At 41.2% G+C, this 20,824-nt stretch overlaps 1 protein-coding gene across 12 annotated transcripts in view; it reads left to right on the top strand.

Moving 5' to 3' along the window:
* The window catches only part of MCF2L (MCF.2 cell line derived transforming sequence like), a 156,726-nt gene that overhangs the window by 37,307 nt on the left and 98,595 nt on the right, over window positions 1–20,824 (top strand). The gene's annotated exons all lie outside the window — the stretch shown is intronic.

The raw sequence follows: 20,824 nt of genomic DNA, 5'->3' as shown, positions 1-20,824 counted from the left end.
CATCACTGACTGCTCTGGGGATTCTGCTTAGGACTCCCTTTGTTCTGACTGACACAGAAACAGTGTTAAGGCACCAGCTCTCAGTGTCAGCCTCTACCTACATTTGCATCATTTGGAAGCCTTGCAGTGACGTGTTTAATTCGTGCAAACAGGCAATACAAATCTGACATTCTCAGCCTTAAGCTTGTGGAAGCCCCACTATAATGGTTTCTTTCCACCTTGGAAAAGTGCCACTATAGCAGCTACCCATCTGTTTCCTCTCCTCAAACACAATTTTAACACTCTGCAGAAAGAAGAAACATCTGCAAACCAAAGAAGGAAAACATGTGGTTCCTCAGTAAATCTGTATGCAGTGCTGGTATTTTAAGCACAGGTAGCGTCCCATAGCCATTTCAGTCACTTTTCAGTAGCTCTGCATTTTCAGTCTTATTCACAGTTGGGGCCCAAACTTTACATTACATTTCCCTGGCTTTCTGTTCTTGACAGGCAGGCTTTTGAAGCTTTGAAGGCTGGCTCACCTGTCTTGACAAATCAGGCCCAGATATGGGAGGAAGGGACTCACACACCGTCTCCAAATACCCAGAATCACTGGGGTGAGTTAGATTATTGCAAGGACCCGAACATCCTCAGGCATACTGAAAGGACCTCTTAAAGTTGTGGGCAGCTGGAAGGACCTGTTCTGTGTGTCTTGTCCTCCCCATTCCTACACTTTTGTGAGCTTGCCTGCTCTTTCTTACCCTTGTAGCTTCTGTCCTTGGTTCGCTTGATTTTCAACTTTGGGAACTCAGAAAGTCTTTCTCCATGTGGCAGAGTGCTCTGTATGCTTCTGTTAATTTGGCAAGCAGGCAGGTCTGAGCATGAAGGCATTGATTTACTACTTGGCACCTTTGTCAGCTTTCTATGTAGCTGGCAGAGCTGTGAGAGCTCTGAAATCTGCAGATTGTGGGCATGTCCACTGCACCCAGGTAGTGGTAGTGGGGAATGCCTCTGCTGGTATTAACTTGCTTTCCTTTCCTGACATGAGGTTTAAAATTTTAAAAGTAAGGGTGGGTGCTGTAGTTGAACAGACCCAAACATTTAGGAGTGGATTGCTCATATTTTCTGTGAGGATGGCACTGTCACGGATCCTGGGAGCACCTGCATGGCATCCATTTCTTAGCATATTCTGGCCTAAACCAAAACCTTTATTTTACTACTCGAACAGCTGAATCTAGTGAAACTAGTGGGAGCAAGGTTCAGAGATGGCAGCAGAATCATCCCTGTTAAAAGGAGCTGGCTGCCTTTTTGGTAATCTGAAAAAAATACTTTGATCAACACTAGGGTTGATTACATTTTCTTTTTTAATCAAGCTATTATTGCTTAAATATTGTGTCAAAACACTTCACCACAATATGGTTTCTTTTTTTTACATACAACTCCTCCCCCCCTTCCAAAAAAACCGCACCTATTGCTGACTTCGTATCCAAAAATAGGTATTAAACAGTAAATGATGGCACATTTAGAGTGGCGTTTCAGGGGATTGTGGGGTACATATATGTCAGTCCCCTCCTCAGTTTATGGACTTTGGGTATATATACTTAAAGCTTGCAGAGCCGGGAGAGCCCTGCTGGGATTTAAGTACTTAGTGATATGAAAGAAGAAAAAAGCCTTTTCCTTTGATGTGTTTTTATAACCATGGTGTGTCAGAATATTTTCTTGGCAGGAGTGCCTGGCACAGCTGCCTGCCACACTTCTAGCCACAGAGAGCCAAGCTGCAAGATTACCTTGTGCATATCAAATAACGGGGAACCTCTGCAGAGAAGGAGCAGCGCAGAGCAGGGATGCAGTGTCGGCATATAACACAGGCTGACTTGTCTTCAAGGTGTTTGCTCTCAGCTGATGTGTTGGCCAAAACCTGGGAGAAGGAGGCATTTGGGTCACTCACTTTTTCATTTAATGAAGATCAAGCCAGCTGCTTGAAATTTTGTTATTTGTGTGTCAGTTCCAACAACTTCTTAAGGTTTTCAGTATCTGAAACACTGCATTTCAGCTGGAAGTTTGAGCCTGCTGTTCTACAATATCTGGCTTAGTTCCACTGTTTCTTTTGTCTTGTCCCATTAAATAGCAGCCCTCATTTTGGACAGAAAGAACAGGATCTTGAATGCTTTTATATGGATAAATCACATGTAGGTCTCTTGAGTTAACCCTGCAATACTGTGTTACCTATTTTGACTTCTCTCCAGTTGCTTATCCCCACAACTACATAGCTCAAGCAGGAGCCACGTGGCTCACCACACAAAGGAATGCAGCTTTGTGGTGATGCAAACTGTCTGGAAGTCCAGCCCTTTACGTTGCCTTTAACAGCACCGTGGGTGCAGCCTCCTCATGCCTTGTGGAACAGTCAGCCTAAGCACACTGTCCTGGGTGCAGGTAGAGGTGGAGTCATCATCTTGGAGGTTGACTTCCTGCACAGATTGGGCAGTTTTGGACAATGGATCCTCTTACTTACAGCAGTCTCGGATGTTTGTTATATTCTCAGTCTGCCTCTGCTGTTCATTTTGTGGCTTTCGAGTTTTTGTAGTAATGCTTTAAATTTCTTGATGTCTGATGGGAAGTGCTGTTTGAGTTGTGGTGTTCCAGGGGCACGGAGCTGGCTGTTGGGCTTCCCACATGGTTCCCTGGAGCACCAGGGAGTGGGACACAATGAAACCCTTGCTGCAATGAAGAAATGTTAAATTTGGTCATACAAAGGTGTAACTGGCTGTGAGTTTCAGCAAGGGAGAAAGCTGAAATGGAGGAGCCTTGTGATAGCCATCCCCAAATGTTTCTACCTTCATGTGAAGGCTGATGGTGTTTGAGCTTGATAGGAGCCAGTGTGATGGTCCCTTAGGCACTTAAACCCCTTTGAGGGGGGTTTAAGGATACAGGGCAAGGCAGACTCCTATTAGAATGTGCCACTCAAATTGTGGTGAGCTGATAAAGCACAGTGCAGCATGGTACTGCTAGGTTTTGAAGATTTTGGTGTGTAATGCTGCTTGGCAGCAGTCAGCCTTTTTGAAATCAATAATCTGGGCAAGCAGGTATTTGGCAAGTTGAGAACTGCACTGCTGTGCAATAAGTAAGCTCCTGTTTTTCACCTGTGCTGTTACTTCAGGGCTGTGCATGCTGTCACCCTTCCTGTGCTTGAGGCATTTGCTAAGTGACAGTTTTACTAAAAGTCTTTCTGCCTTCAGCATTTCATGTGGCAGGCAGAAAATTTGCACCGAGAAGTGACTGTCCTAATTCTTCTAAAGTCTCAATTCTTGTTGAGCCAGAAATGTATCTTCCTTTTCTTTCAATTCCTGCCTATCATCTGATGGATTTAAAGGGAGGATGGCTTTGCATATGAAACAGCAAGATAATTTATATAAATAGCAAATGATGAGATTACACACAGCTGATTTTAAAAATTACTCTTCAGGCTACTACCTTCATTGTTAAAAATACCAAATGATAAATTGCAGCCTTTTTTGTAAACACTCCTTTGCCTGACTTCTGGAATGAAAAAAGTAATTTCTCTTGGTCACTGTTTTGTCCTGGGCTGCTGGTTTTCTCTCCAAGTAACCCTGTGGTTAGGTTAGCTAACCATATTTAGCTGGTCATTTGAGGTTACCTCATGTCACATGCCTTGTGTTTGAACAAGAACTTTGTAAAACCAGTCTTGTAGCAGCTTTTGGCCCATGAACCACATGAAGCAGTGCATTGCGTGACTGGTTTGTTTCCTCTTTCTGTGTTTACCTTGCATGTGTTACTGCAGGCACGATGCCCACTGAAGCAACTGCTGGGAAAGGCCCTGCCAAACTGAAACACTCCTTATGGCTCTGTGTCCTGCTCTTGTGGAATATTTGTAATTGAATTGGTTGTTCTCTACTTCCATTATCTTAACATTTGCAATTTTCAGATTTACTGCAGTGAAGAGAGTCATTTTGTAATTCATGTGGTGAGGTGAAAGCTGAGTGGGTTTTTCTGATTCCTTGTCTGCCCCTGAGAAGTGCCTGAGATCTCAGGCAGGTGTCTCGGGTGTGGGAGGGAGGACAAAATTTACCCATCTTGTACCCTCTTGTTGATACATACATGAATTCCTCTCTCCAAACACCAGGCAATTCTTCTGCTGGCTTTTGTTTTCAGTTCCCAGCTGAGTCTGGAACTTGGTTGTTATTACCAAATGAATTTATAAAAGGAAGCTTGATGGTTTCTTACTTAGAATTTCACTTTTTTGAGACACTTTACTCAGCCTTTCAGCATATTTGTAATGGCAAAGTGCATTTATATAAAATATTCTTGTTATAATACTTAAAAACAAAATTAAAGCTCTCACCCAAACATTCGATGAAATAAAGTAGATAAGAAAGGATGTTTGTGTTTGGGAAAGGAATTTTTCCAGCTTACTTTGAGGACTGTTGACAATGGGAGAAGGGGAAAGATGGGCTAAGGAAGCAAAACAGGTGTGTTTGGTTGTGCAGCTTGGGTGAGAACCAAAAGCTGAATGAGGCAGAAATGAGGTGATATAGAAAGGTTCTCTGGATGTTTTGCTCGTAGATGGGTATTTAGTAGGACATGAAGCTGGGTGTGCATAATACACTGTCTGAAAAACAGTATCTTTATGTTCAGTAGTTTGGATGGAATATGACCTACATTTACAGAATCACAAGAGTGATGAAAATTCATCATTATTACTTTATTCATGCTTGAGTACATGCCAGGCTCTAATTATGAGATAGCTCCAGTCTGCTCAGGACCCAGACATTTACTGTGATCCTGGCACAAGTGGTTTTATTGAGGACAGCCACAGTAAAAAATTCTGTTTCTAGGCTCTGTGCAACAGCTGCTGAGGCTGCAAGTGACCTGTGGGATGTACATTGGAGCTCTAATACTAGAGATTTGAAGGTAAAGAGAAGCAAAGAGCATGTGAGTGCACGGAGGGATCAAAAGGAAGTAATCAAAGTTGTTGATGGTTTTCAAAATGCTGCCAACAGCTAACAGGAAAAAAAAGGGACCTTTCCACATCAGATAAATCACTTGTGAAGTAAAGGTAAGAAAAAAATACCAACACATAGCTTTTTTAGCTTTCTGATTCCATACTTTCGTCATTTCCTTCTGCTGAGTCTCTTCAGTGCTTCTTACTCCCAGCTCCTGATTTACTTGCCCTTCAAGGACATTGCAATGTGCATCTGACTTCAGTGCCATCATTGTTTCAAAGTCAATTCCGTTGAAAATTGTATACCTGAATTTATTTGAGACCACAAAGCCTGGAGCAGGAGAGGGATATTAATAGAAACTGCTTCTCTCTGTTGTTGTACGAAGACAGAAGATGAACTATTTCAGTGTGGCAGTGGGAGGTGTTTTTCAAAGCAATTGTTTACATTTTTGATCTAACAGGGAATTAAAAAGGTCTGGGTGGCACAGAGAGCTGCCATAATTTTGCAGAAGGAGAGGAAAGGTACACATTAAATGCTACATTGCTAATTTTGCAAGGTGTGCTTAGCAATTTTCCAAGGTAAAGTAGTACTAACAGTACCCACTCAGCCTTCAGGAAATCAGGAAGAAACTTTGCAGCATCCTACCACATGCCTTTTAAAGCATGGAAACAGAACAATTAGTCCAAGCTTTATTTGATACTCTTTTTAAACACCCTCAAACCCCACAATGATTCTTTTGGGATAATGGTCTAGGGATGAATTCAGTAAAGACTCTGCCTTACATTCATATGATGCTTCAGGGAACTCTTATTGGAGATGGTGGGAAGAGGGAGGATTTAAGTTTTATCCCCAAAGGAGGGTGAGAGTTTAGAGATCCAAGAGTAGTCTGAAGGGAAATGCAGGTATTTGAGACAGGCCTGATGTGCGCCTGCCAAGGCAGGAAGGGATGTGGGTGTTACTGTTTGGCACTTGGATTGCAGAGAAGCCCCTCCTGTTCCCCCACATTCCCTCAGGAGTTCCTCTCCTATCCTTTCCCATCAAGTAGCTCCTGACTTTCTGCACGTGGCCATTCCCTGAGCTGCAGCGTGGCTGGTGGCTTTTTGGTGTGCATCCTGCCTGAGAAGGAAAGCAGGAGCAGGCAGTGCTATGAGACAGAGGAGCCTTCCCACTCACTCAGTATCACCCTGGACCAGCAGTCTCTCTGGTTTGACAACCAGTCTGCAAGTTTCCCTGACATGTGAGACATGTGATGCATGGCTGGTACAGAGAGCTAGACCTGTGTCCTTAAATAGCAACAAATGTAGTTTATAATATTCAATTTTAAAGATACTCATGGAAGAAAAGGCAGCAAGACGTGTACATCCATTCTCATCTCTTTCCTACCCCTTTTCCCTGCTGCCTGCTCCTGGCAGCAGATCAGCTGTGGGTTAGCCTTACAGGGGGGTGTTTTTGTGATTAGGCTCTGTGGGGCTCTCACAAGCCTTGCCACCTGTGTGCTGCTCTCCTGTGCAGGGAGCAGGGCCACGCTGGGCTCTGTGCTGGGGGTTTGCAGATCTTGTTTCTCCACAAACCCTGCCCTACAGCCTGTCTGGTATTGCAAGGGTCTGTCTGTCAGGGTCCCTTCATTCCATAGCGATCAGCTGCTTCACAAGCAGCTGCTCTGGCTACAATTTACTGGAGTCAAAAAGTACTCAGGAAAAAGTAATTAGAACTGTCCGGGTTGATTTTGTAGCATCATTAATGCTGGAGGCCTCAGACTTCAAAAATTATCAATGCATTGGTAAGTGCAGAGGGAAGAACTTAGTTTAACTGTTTATGCCTTTAGAAAGGAATTTTGAGGGTCAAAGCCTGATTTTTAAAATGTATTGCTAATAACACATTAAGCAATGAATTAGTAAGTTATTAAGCTATGAATAAATGAAATTGTGTTTGTTTTAAAGGCTGGTCATTTGCTCTGCTCCATTTTTTGTGCAGCCTGCCAAGCCCTTCGCTGGTGAGCTATACTGCTCTGGACAGATCCCTGCCTCCAGTAACTTGTTATCTGTATTTGACACAGCAGAAAAGGAAACATCAGACAAGCGTGGTGAAATTGTTGAGGGAGGGAGGAACATTCCCAGCAGAAATAAGGTCAGGCGCATCACTGCACAGTGCTGCCAGGGGGCTTCAAGCAGTGTTTTGGTTTGGGAGAATAAGGGGGATGTGCCCCGTGGTATCTCTTGGCAGGTCTGGTCCTCTGCTTGCAGAGGTGAGAGTCCGGTTGTGGCTCCTGCCCGGCTCAGTCACCTGGGTTTCCTTTCCTAGAGGTCAGGTGAGGTGGGATGGGAGGGAGCAGGGCGAGGCAGAGCTTGGCACTTGTGCATCTCCTCCCTGATAAAGTCAGGGCACGGCAAGGATGGGAGCTCAGGGAAGCAGCAGCACCTGGAGGTGGGGCAGGTCTGGCCAGCGGTGACTCCGTATAAACTTGGATATCCGGGGCTGGTACCTGGTCTTGCTTTTCACCTCAGCTGCTTCTATCAGCAAGCAACCAACGTTATGTTATGAACATGTTAAGACATGAAATAGCATGTGTGCTCCAATGTTTTAGTTTCCATCTTTGTAGCTTTTTCCCTCCCTATATTTTAAAAAATTGTGTGAAAAATGACATAAAATATCACATTTCACCATAGTCGATGCAGGTTTGTGAGTTCGAATGGTGTGGAGTCAACACTTGGTGAGCTTGCTAGGTTCTGACAGCTGTTAGATGTCCAGTCAACACAGCTGCAGTTTCCACAAACAAAAGTTTCTAATGTCAAGCAGCAGTTTGACTGCTATTAATAAACCATGTTGCTGCTACCTAATAAATGAAACCATTTAAAAAAACCCAAACAAACAAAAAACACAACAGCAGCAATTTTTAATAAAGTTTTTGATTTTAAGGTTTTTCAAAGCAGTGATTCCAAACCACTTTCCAAGCATGTTTACTTTTTTCTCTCCCTTGCCTTTGGCTTCCCATGGTTTCTCTTGTATCAAGTGAGAGATGAGTACCTTGCAGTAGTTTGAACCATTTAACTGCGTGTTGATTAAATGGAAATTTGCCTTTTTTCCTTTTTTTTTTTTTTTTTTTTTTTTGAGGAGGGAGAAATGTAGTCACTGTCATGTCTGCAGCCTGCCCTGCCTCATCCTGAGCTCAAATCATTTGATTTGAGCTGATACCAGGGCAAGAATGAGAACACATGGCCATGGCTCTGGAGGAACAGGGCTGGGGCATAACTGCTCCTTCTGTAGCAGTCTGCAGGTAATTAAGAGGAGAAATTATGAAGCTCCTGTGACCATCTCCCTTAATTTGTGTTTCCTGGATAGCTGAATCAGGTACAATCATCTCTTTAGAAGTTTACTGTCTTGGTTAACTTCAGATCTGAAATGGGTGTTGAATGCTACGGCTGCTGGGTTGCTGCCTGGTCTGTTTGTTACCATACTGTGGGTCCTTGATTTCTGCAGAGATCTGCCCATTAAGCCCAGTTTCTCGAGTGAGTCTTTTCACTTCTTGGTGCATGCTTCTGTCAAGATTTAATTGAATGTTGAGCTCACCAGTTATCCTGGATTTCATTTCAGGAGGTGTAGTATCAGGCTCCGAGTCTTCCATGTTGTGTGAAATAGAAACATTTTGGTTCATTCTGTCCCCTGCCTCTTAACAAATTTCAAGGTGTGATGTCTGCACACAGTTTGTTTTCACACAAGATTTGATTTGATTGTTGTGAAAAGTAGAAATAGTTATATTTTTTTATGGTACCACTTATCCAAACTCCTAATTTTTTCACACCTCTTAAAACAAATACATGATGTGTTAAGTAATATTTTACTTTGAAGATCAAAACTGTGTAGTTAGAAATTACAGGGAAATTCAGATTCTAGTGTGTATAAACCAATACCAGAATTTCTTCATCCTGCACTATGTCTAAAGAAACAAATGTCATGGGATGGTGATCCAGGAAAGCACAAGGCTGAAAGCTGAGTGTGCACATTGAGCCTAAAAAGTGGCATTTTGTTGTGACTTTCATTTTTCTTTCTTTCTGTGGTTCAGTTTATCAATTTACAGATTTGCTTTAGCTGAGTCCAAAATCAGAGGAAAAGGTTTGCTTAAAATAGAGATAAAATGTACATTATATAGGTAACAACTTTCAAGTATGTGTAAGCAATCAGCTGCAATGATAAGAGTAGAAGTATTTTTCTTAATGAGACACCTTTTTTGATTTTTTCCAAGCCATCTGCTGAGAGCTTCAAATATTGTTGAGATCTGCCATTTGTCCAAGAAAAAAACATTGATTGTTGTGTCAGCTGTTTGCTGTTTTTCTAGCCTTGATATGAAATATAAGATGCTTGTCTTTTCATTTAGAAGTCTATATTCATAGCAACTTATTTTTCAGTGCTAAATTATTAATCTTAAATGTTATCTGAGAACATTTTGGTCATTTAATGGTTATTAAATTTTTATAAATTTATAATATTTGCAAAGTTATTATGAGAGATATGTATTTTTATACTTCATGTCTGCTATCAATTCTTGTGTTGCAGTTTAATGAGAATATATTCAAGCTCTTAAATTTCGTTTTTCAGTTGGAAAAGTGCTTTAAATCATGGAATTGAGGCATGAGATTTATTCTGAAAAGGAAACAAGGTACATCTAGGTTTGTATGACTGCCCAGTGTTTGCTCCCTTGAGGCCTTGTTTTTTTTGCTGTGTCTGCTATAAGATCATGAAAGAGTAGGTCTCTCACCCAAGGCATGGTGTTTTATATTTCATTAAAAATTGCATCCCATAGACCACCAAAACTTCTCAAAGTAAACTGTATTATGTTATTTCTTATTATGATGCCTTGTTTGCACATGTACACTCCTCTTTCTCCCCCTTTATCCTTGCCTGCATGCTAGGCAGCATTTCTGTATCGATGCAACATGAACAGGATGATCCCAAGTCCTTCCTGTTTTCTCTGTGACACTGCAGCAAAGCAGCTACTCCAAGTGGAGGATCAGTCCCCAGCACGGAGCAGGAAGCACAGGGGCATTCTGGCAAGTTTGCAGTTTCCTTTGCATGGTAGGGGTGCTTTCTCCTCTCCTCAGAGTCCTGAGAGATGAACTCTCGTGCTGGCCTCTGCTCCTGTTACTGCTGTCCTAAGCAGGTCCCTCCTCAGGTCTCCTGCCTGAGGTCCATCTGCTGCACCCAGGGTCACACCACACCTCCCCTCCAGTGCCTGTATCTCCTCTGCCCTCACTCCTTTCAGTCCCCAGCTGTGCCTCCCCAGTACCAAGTTCCTTTCCTTCCACAGGCCTCCTTGTAGTGTCTCCTTTCACTAGAAGTTGACTCTGTCCCGCCTCCTTTCCTATTTTTCTGCAGTCTCACTGACCAGCCTTCCCCAAGCTGTGGGCTGGTGTCCACCCTGTGCCACCAACAGCCCCGTGTTCTCTGCAGGAGATCCTTCTGCCTCCCACACCTGGTGGTTTTTCTGCCAGTGAGAGGAGGCAGGGGCTTGCATCAGGGAGAGGAGTGAGCTCTAGACCAGACTGAGTGTTTCTGGGGAGCGTGGCAAGCCGAGGGCTGCAGGTGCTTTAACCCCTTCACTTGCTGTCATTCCACCAGAGCTTATGTGCTGAACACCCTTTGGATAGAAAACGACCTTCTGGCTGTGGTGGAACTACTTGTAGGTGCTCAAAGGGGTTCCTGCTGAACCTAATGCCAGGGACATGCCAGAAGAGTTTGTCAGAAACAGAGGGTAGAAGAATGCTAATACAGTGTGGATAAGAGATGCGTCTGCTTGTTAGGACATGGAGGAAGCAGATCCTAGATCTTTACTGCAGCTGACTGAAGATTGCATCACCCAGTACCTCACAATAACTACTACTTTCGGAGGTCCTTTGTTGGTAGGGCCCCCTTCAGAAAAGAAAGGAGATCTTGTTCTGCCAATCCTTTAATGACTATGTCTCTCTGTGTGCATTCAGGGGAAGGGAGGGTTCAGATAGCCAGATGAATTTCAACAGAAGGTCTTTGTGGAAAATATGTGCACATTAAGAAAGAAATATATTTGAAATCAGTTTTCAAGAAGAATGTGAAGGTTTTTTTTGGGGCGGGGGGAAGTATAGTGGTATTTTGTTCTGCTTTGCAGTTTTTTGTAGAAAATACTCAGAGCATGGTGCTTCAAAACTATTTCCATTTTTCAAACCTATTTCTGGTTAAGTTTTATACGAAGGAAGTTGTTCAGCTGTGTGTATAAGGCAGTAAATACATTTTAAAGTGTTGAATTATGAGGAAATTAAAAAGGTTGAATTATGAGGAATTCTGTTTGCTGTCCTTGTCCTCATCATGTGTAGAGGTTATTTGGAGTTGTATAAAAACTCAGCAGTTCAATATTAGTTCTTTATTTCTTGAGCACCAAAATAAGAAGACATAATCTTTTATTCAAGCAAACTGAATAGGGTTGGTAATTGGAGATTTGAGGATTTAGGATTTGTTTGTTGTTTAATAGCACTGTCCACCCATTACAAATGAATTTTTAATTTATTCTCCCAGTCTGTGATAACCTAATTACCTGCCAACACTTGACAGTTCTGTACACTGTGATTTATTCAATTCCATCTTTCTAAAACATGGAACAGGGTCTTAATTGCCTTTTGTGAAGAATTTTGCCAGCAGGGCAATGGAGCCTTGTTAAAGTTTTTGATTCCTTCATTTGCAGACAGAAACTGCTTCATCTGGTAGCCCTGAAGTTTGTACAAACTGTGGATCTACCTTAAATACATTTGCTTTAGCCCTTTTTTATGCCTGAAAAAATTAACACAAACTTGAAGATGACTTTTCTTTCCTTAGATAAAGGACTTTGGCTGTCATGCCTATTGCTTTTGTACTTTCTAACAACTGTTAAATATATGATGCACCATTTATCTGCCTGCATGTGTGTACAACTTGTAAATAATTTAATGTTTTACTTTACCACTTGGCCTCTTCACATAACTCTAAAATGAGGAAGATAAAATTCTACTAAATTATTAATTCACTAGGAAATTGAAACAACCGACATAAATTAAGCACAGAAAATGGTTCCCTTTTCCTCTGTGGGATTCAAAGCAGTGAACACAACTGGATAACAGCAAGGGAGCTAAATGGACCAGATGATTATAGAATAATTTAGATTGGAAAGGGCTTCTGTGGGTATCATCTTGTCCAACCACCAGCTCAAAGCTAATGTGCTTATTACAGACATCCTTCTTTGAGTCTTGAATGCCTCGAACAGTGGAGATGATCAGGATGGAGGGGTTCAGGAGTCTCCTGTGTCCATGGCTACATAGACAGGGCACATCAGATCTGTTGCCTGGCTGGCTGGTGGATTCTGGTGGTATTCTGTGGTGTTAAAAGTTTTCCTGCAGGTTAAAAGCTTTGCAGCAAGGTGTGCAGGTGCTCAAGAGCCACTGTGGCAGAGCGGTTTTACAGCTCAACTCTAAATGGATCAAGGCACAGTGACTCTATGATGGCTTCTAGGTCTTGCATAGTAGCCGATTGTTTTTTAGTTATTTACTGTGGAGCTTTTTATTTTGCCATATTCATATAGTACATATTGTAGTAGTCATCACAGATTGTTTTAAATGTTTAAAGATAATTAAATGATTGCACATAGGGAAATGTGGTGAGATATTATTAGTATCCAGAAATGCAGCAAAATCCAGGCATGCAGGTGCAAAGCAGAGCAGAGTATAATTTGTGATTTGATAAAGAGCCTTATAAAGTGAAGTTAAACCTGTGTTCTGCAAAATTTCTGCACTCAGTAACAGCCCTTTTCTTTGATACTACTTTGGTTTTGATCTGAATTTATTTTGATTCGAGAGCAGCTGGGAGGTCCTGAAATATTTGAGTGTTGTATATATTTAACATGAACTGCTGTATCTGTTTTGTTTTGTTTTCTTACCTGCTTCTCACTCCAGAGATATATCTGGGAATCCCATACGTTCTTCTGAAGGAAAAAGTCAGTTTGCATAATGCTTTCCAGATGCCCTGCTTCTATTTAAGGATACAAAATAAAAAATATAAAAATATCCCAGGCAGATTTGTACATAACCTGGACTGGTGGACTACACATCACAAATCTGAGCAAAGATTACTCCTGTGACCATGTCCCTGAATTGTGTTGGATTGCACAAGGAGAGGACCAGTTCCCTAGATGATCCTGTCCTTGGGTTTGGCATTCCACTACTGATTCTTAAACATCCTCCTCTGCTAACTGTTGTCAGCCACCCAGGTGAAATCCTGGACATTGTTTGGGAAGCAAATGGCTTTTTCTGTGGGGAAGAGGGGATGTGTGCAGAGATTAAAATACATTCACTTTAAATGTACGGGGGCAGTATATTTGACATAGTGGATGGAGTAATTGTCACCTGGAAGAGATGCCAGCTTTCTGGAGCAGATCACCCTCCTTAAAGATCCCTACTGCTGCATCCCTGAAAACAAGGAATCAGTACCAGGCTTTTAGTGGGAGCACTTGTGCCCCTCTTCCTAAATAGTTCCATCTTCAGTGTCATCATCATCTTCCTCAAAAAAGCTGGGATTGATTAAGTCAGTTTGGTGATGAAGAGTGGAGCAATGGGATAATGTTTTTAGTGATCAGACTTTCCAGAAACACATTCTTAATAGACAGCAGAGAATGCCTATGTAACATTTCTTGTGTATAAAAATGGAACACATAAAAACTGCTGTCACAGTGCTGTCTTAACTGACAGCATTTAGAATGTCTGGAAAAAATTAATCTATGGATCCAAATGGAACAAAGGAGATAAAAATTTGGGAGGGAGAAAGGAACTATTATCTGGGATTTACCTTTGGTTTTATGGCTCTACAGCTATGGGGACCCACACTGTGTGCCCTTTGCAGGCTTTAGTCACATCAGAGAATATGCAGGCTAAGGTATAACCTGTGATTTTTTTGGTGATGTCTTCACTTTTTCTTTCTCATTAGCTTACATATTAATAATGTTATTTCCCCCAGTGTTTCTGTGCTGTATGTCAAGAGGAGCCATGATTTCATCACTGCCTGTTTCTACTTTGTATATTTAATTTACAAAATATTTAGTGTCTTTCAGCACATTTTGATGTGTAATAATTTGTTTGGCAGTTATAACTCTGATGATGTATTGTGCTGACCCATTGTGCTTTTATTTGGGTTCTAAGTGTACAACCATAAATAGTCATTATTTATGCTATTAGTGCTGTTTTATTTTATTTATGCAATAGTGCTATTTTATTAAATCATGTGAACGTCTCAGCTGAAGAATCCAAGCAGAAGCACATTTTGCAATACTATTTTAGGAAATATTCATTTACTAATACACTCAACCTGGAAATCAATGGTTACTAACAATTTCAACAGATTTCCACATGCCCCTTTGTGTACCATCATATTTGACTTCTTCAACCAGGAACTACATCACATGTCTCTGCTTGTCCTACCTGGAACGTATCCATGCATAATTCACTGTTAGGCTGCACAAATGCAAATGCCCACACAAAGGAAGCAAGAAGTCACTGGGAGCAGGAATCCTCCTTTTGGCAGCAGTGTGGAGTCAGGTCAAACAAAGTGCCTGTGTGATTGTGGCTGTGTTCAGTGTTGGTGCTTGTTGGTACGATGCTATAGATGGAATGATTTTCTCAGTCTTTTTAAAGGTTACAGTGATAGTATCTTCATATCATACAGCATTTATTTTAGGTTTTCAGAAGGAAATTGTTGATTCTTAGTTCTCACAGAACTTTTCACTACTCAACTGAAGCTTGGACTTGTAGTCCTTTGCAGTTCCAGATGGCATGAAGAGAGGCCTTTGGTTTCTCTCTCACTGTGTTTAGATATATTTATGTCTTTAATTATGACTGAGTAATTAAAATGCGTCTATTAAAACTGAGTAGCTGATAAGCAGAATGAGGCAAACTAACTCTGAACAAACTAAAACTTTGACTGTCTAGGAGACTGTTGAACATCCCACCAGAAATCCCTTCATCCTGGTTCAATTAAGCATGCTTATCTGTACACAGGAAAAATCCTACTTTGCTAGAGGCTGACGTGAGCATCATCGAAATCAGCAGTTGATGAATGTTCATTAATATTATGAAAATCTCATTCCTTCTCCAAACACTTATGTGATTTATATCCATAACCATTTCAGAAGATTGCAGTACACAACCTGCTGTGCTGGATCCTAACAGTAACCTGAGAAAAATTGTATGAAGTTCTTACAGCTTAGGGATTTTTGCACCATTTTTGAAAGGTCCTTAAAAGGTATTACTTACAGCTGCATACAAGCTTTGTAAAGTATTAATAGCACTACTACTTCTGTGCTGAGTGGATTATTGCCATATACATTTGTAATTGGTGTAACAGTGCATGCATGCAGAAGAATTTCAAAGCAGCCACTCAACTGAAAACTCTCTCGTTTTATTAATAGCCCATTCATGAGGAGACTAAGAGAGGATTGTGAAAAGTGTAGAAGAATTGAAGTCTGATAAGAGAAGATGTGAGAACAGAGCATTGGATCCCTTGGGTCCAAAGCACATGGCAACAGAGAAAATTTTCAGAGGAAGGAAGCTTAGACTGAAGGCTGAAAGGTGCTCCTGGCCTATGGAAGCAGTACAAGACAACATCCTCTGTTTATGTAGGTGCTCAGCAGTCATTTCCCTCTGTACACATTGGATTATTGAGAACACCTGAAGCTGTAGCTGGGGCCCACCCCTGCTGGGAATTGTCTGGGTGCATTGATCCAGCACTGGTCTATACAATATTTTGTATTTCATGGTTGTCTAAGGTATCATCTGCAGGAAATGACCTTCTCAAAATCATGGGGTTTGCATTTTCCTGGCCCTCAGCAAAATCAGCCCCTCTTGAGCAGTTGAGAAATGTGTTCCCAGGTGCTCTGTCTCTTTTGGAGAAACTGAGGAAGCACGGGTTTCACTTGTGAGCTGTTTGCTGATCTCAAATGCTGCAGATCCAGTTAGGGAAAGCAGCAGGAACTGTAGAGTATAAATGCATTCAAACCCCTCCTCTGCCTGCTTCTGCCAGAACTCAACCTGATGGAAAAGTACTGTGTGCCTGCTGCATTTGTTAAAAGATCAAACTTTTGAACTAGAATTCTCTTTTTTGAACATAATCAAAGTTCCTAAATGCCAGCCAGAGTTTTCCCATGTCAGATTTTGGTTCTCTCTTCCCCAGCTCATTCTGCACAGAGCTGTTTGCTGGGAGGTCAGTCAGTGTTGTTGACTGCATGTGTTTTTAATTTCTACACATTCATATGTGTTTGCATAGGCATGTATATGCACATATTAGATGCAGGTGATTTTTGAACACAGTTTTCACTAGCGTAACTCAATATGTAAAGTCAGCTACTTATCCTGAGTCCTTGAGTTTGATTATTAGCTGGTACATGATGGGAACGACCACTGTGCCTCAGGGTGTATGCACAAGGAATGACTGATAAACCTGAAACAATAGTATCTTTATAGCATGTAGTCAATAAAGCTGTATTTGCTAAACCATCTTAAGCCAGTTCTTTTTGCTGCCAATTGTTTTATCTGATTATCAGCAGCAGCTTCCTCTTGCAGTGACTCCACAGGGTGCAGACACCAAAAGTCTCCCATCACTTTCTTTCTCCTTGTCTTGCTGCAAAAATCCATTCTCTATAGGCCCCCACCTGCTGTGGTCTCCTCCCTCCCTTGCACTGGTCTCCCAGAGCAGCAGCACTAGGGTGCTGAACTGTGGTTGGGTGAAAGTGGGGGTCCTCATCAAGTTTAAGACTGAAATAATTCCCAAGAGCTTCCTATGCTTCTGTCTCCAGGAGCAGATTCCTCTTCACATGCTTTCACTTCCAACCAAACAGGTAAACCTCATACCTCTGACAGACCTGTTCAATCACAACCTGTAATTGCCACCTTCCAGGTAATTTTACCTGGTAGAATTTAGGTAAATGAGTGAGCTGGAGGTGGCAGTTGCATAATTAGCTCCAATATCACAGTGGCATTTACCTGTTGCTTTGCATTGGCACTGGATACTAATCAGGCTTTCCCCATGTTCTGACCTCCTGGTCTTTGTCAGTGTATATGCAGTTTCCTTACTCTTTCCTAGATCATGTCTGAAGTTTTGAAATTTTGCAGGCTATCTGCCTGCAAAAGTGAAAGGACTCAAAGGACAAAGTGGAAGTGCTGTCTTGTTAGATGTTAATCCCCACTTCACGTGGTTGATCATAAAAAGACATTCTCCTCTGATTATTTCTCTGATCCACTGTGATTTCCAGAGTATTTTCTATTGCTAATGATGAAGGAACTTGTTTTTTTGGAGATGGGTCACATTTATTGCTAACTCTCAGGAGATTCAGATATGCAATATAAGATTATCTAAATTAGAGGGACAGATGTTAGACTTTTTGTTATCTTGACAGTTAAGTGTTAATACCTCCAGAGTATTCAAACCCTAATCTATATATTATAATTTTTTATTTGTTACTGTACATTTAAATTATGAAACACTCTGTATTAGGTTTAGGATTTATTTTAGTTTAATTTTTTTTGAGAGATCTTTCTCCTGTGAAGAAAGACTGGCAGAAGTGGCTCAGCAGCATAATGTGCAAGTATAAATAGAATGCAAGCTGTCCATTTATCTCAGTTCTGATCTACTTATATTCATCTGATGCTTATTACAATCGTGGCTTTTCTCTGAGCAGATGCATCCAGTTAGGATTAAGCTTGGACAACTAACCTAATTCACTCTTGTAACTCGCTCTTGTAGCTTAATTCAGGGTTCCTGTCTAGATTTCATGTGATACCAAATAATTCCTGAAACACTCAGCCCTTAATAAATCAACATCAAAATATTAAGAATATTTATTGCTGTCTACTTTGAGATACTGAGTTTGATTGCAGTGGGTTTTAGGTTCACCCAGATATCTCTTCATTCAAACAATTTCTGAAATTTCTTCCCACTCCAGCTTCTACTACTATGTAATGGTATTTTATTAAATATATTTTAACAGGACAGATTCTCTAGAATACTTGATAGGACCCCTTTATGCTAGAATGTTCTGCTAGAGTAGTTTGAAAGTGAAATATAAGCACACCTGTCCAATTCTAAGAAGCATAAAAGGCAAATGATTGTACCTAAACTTTATATTAATCTCATCCACATTGAAAAAGGAAGATTCAGTCTTTTCTTGTATTTCAAGAATCTAGAATATCCATGAATAATGATTTATTTATTGGATTTTCAGACAGGTTTTCTCAGCATTTTCACTGTACAAGAACCCTGTGGGATTTGTAGATGTAAAAATATCAACCTTTGTGTCTTTAACATCTCAGCTACATTTTCTTTTTCATTTAAAATCAGCCTCCAGTTGACTCTTTATAGTTTTAGCCTAGTGACTGGCCTCTGGCATGGATTACTCTTTGACAACTTGTTTTCAATTTTAAAAATTAACACAACCAACTTGCCATAATTCAACACATATATAGGATTATAAAAAAGCTCAGGACTAAGCATAGTAACAAACAGTGCTAACTTGTTATGCTGTGTGGGTGTTCAACTCTATAAAACAACTTAAGTTTCAGATTAGAAATAACTTGTAGATTATCTTTTAATGTGTGCAAAACAATCAGTTTGTACAAGAATGTAGCATGAGTCCAAGTTATCTTTCTGTTTGCATGACTGTTCTCAACAAAATAAATAAGTATGCAGGACATAGTTGATGACACATGATTTAAAGAGAAAAATCTAAACAACATTTTCACTTTTCTTCCCCCTCATTTCATTTCCACTGTTACTGCAAGTGTTCTGGAAGATCCACATGGCAAGATTTAGCTTGTATGTGCCTTTTGATTTGCTTTCAGAAACTGATCCAAGAAACAATAATTTCTGAGCTCTGCAAATGTGTATGGTAGATGCAGTTCCCCATGTAATTTTCAGTCTTTTATATTCCTCCTGTGAGATCGGTCCTGCAGCCCTCTGGGTTGTTACTGGGGGTGTCAAGGCCCTTCTGATACTGGAGTTTCTCCTACCTGCCAGAACTCCAGGGAAAACAAGTGGGTGAGTGGAAGATACAGGGTGCACAGGTGGGCTCTTGTGCCCTGTGTGTGTGGTGAGATTTTGAAGTGCGTGAGAGCTGCTGTGTTTCTTGTCTGTGAGATGTACTCTTTTCCCTGAAAAACATGGTCTACAAGAGGAGGAATAGCAACACCAGGGGCAATGGCTTATCAGGAGATATGAAGTGTGGAGAAATGGAATAAATGTAGAAAAAACTCTAGAACAGTGATGATTCTGCTGCCAGAGCCTGCTGCTCTGTACAGTTAGGTGGGATACATGCTCCTTAGTGTGAATCTTTCAGCATCACATCAAATGTGAGGATGTAAGGAGGGGCCTGTAAATAATTGTTAGGATTTGGAGGGAAAATCACAGTAGGGCATTTTAGATGTCCTGTAAAGATAAGGCGTCTGCACAAACAAAAAGATCAAAAGGAGCAGTAGGAACGTTTAGTGGTGAAGAAAGTGATGGCATCTTAATTTAATGATTCCCAAGAAAACTTGAAGTCACTGTTGTAAAGTATTTTGCAGGTCCCTGGGGAAAGAGGAATCAGAGAGAGTGTACAGCTGTAGTTCAGCGTGGCTGCTTCTTTGTCAATGTGCAACAGCCTGCCTGTGGTCAGAAACAGGCCTGGAAATGAAGCATGAGAAAAATAAGCCCTATTTCATTGCCACAATTGTGTTGATTCCACCAGGCTGTCTGCAGTCATTTAAAGATAATTGGAGGGGTGTTACCCACTGAATGTTACTGTTTATGTGATGTAAAAGGAGAGATAGGTGCAGTCTAGTTGGTTCTGCCAACTAATACTCAAAGAATATTGCTGTCTATAAACTCTGGGGTAATTTACTGATGCTGTACAGAGCAGAGATGTCCTTCAAATAGGAGCTTTTGTTATAGTAATGCTAGCAGCAAGGGAAAATATTCAGATTATTTTCCTGGAGATAGAAGCTGCTGCTGTTTGGAAAACAGTGCATTACACCATCTGTTTCCTTCTGATTGCGCACTACCATAGCCATTGTTGTGATTAATTTCTTTGCTTCTAGGCACAAATTTGAGTGCTTGAAAGAAGATTAAAAGCTTGTTTGTGGACAGGGATGTAGCTAATGGCTAGATCTCAGTAGGATTGTGTGTACTTACCAACTTTACAGTTTAAGTCATCAATCTTGCATGCATTTGATATGTGAAGAAAGAAAGGAGAGCATCCTTTTTCCGTGTAATAATCCTCTACATGAATTGCTGGTGAGGTTTTCATCATGTGCCACTGGTGTCATCACACACTTAAAACAGCACTGGGACAAAGGGTCAGTTTTCATAGAATCATAGAGTCATTTATGTTGGAAAAGACCTTTAAGATCATCAAGTCCAACTGTTAACCCAACACTGGCAGGTCCACAGCTAAACCATGTCATTAAGTGCCACATATATGTCTTTTTAAATACCTCCAGAAATGGTGACTAAACTACTTCCCTGGGCAGCCTGATCCAATGCCTGTCAAATGTTTTTGAGAAGAAATATTTTCTAGTATTCAATTTAAACCTCCCTGGTGCAGCCTGAGGCCATTTTCTCTTATCCTATCTGCCTCATTTTCTAGTGAGGCTTGGCCACTGAAAGAAGATGTGTAGTTCCATCCTTATCCCACTTGATTTGTCAGAACAGGTCCTTAGGTCATGAGGCCAGTGTGCCCCAAGAGCCCCAAACAAGTAGTTATCCTGCCAGGTGGGAGCGAAGCCCTGCTGGCTGACAAATGGCCACAGACATCTCCTGGCCACATTTGGTGCCTCCTGGGAAGCTCAGCAAGGAACATGTTGCAGTGCTGTCCCTGT

Source organism: Motacilla alba, chromosome 1 (assembly GCF_015832195.1).
Source record: "Motacilla alba alba isolate MOTALB_02 chromosome 1, Motacilla_alba_V1.0_pri, whole genome shotgun sequence".
NCBI classification, from domain to species: domain Eukaryota; kingdom Metazoa; phylum Chordata; class Aves; order Passeriformes; family Motacillidae; genus Motacilla; species Motacilla alba.
This window is presented reverse-complemented; position numbering and strand designations above follow the sequence as displayed.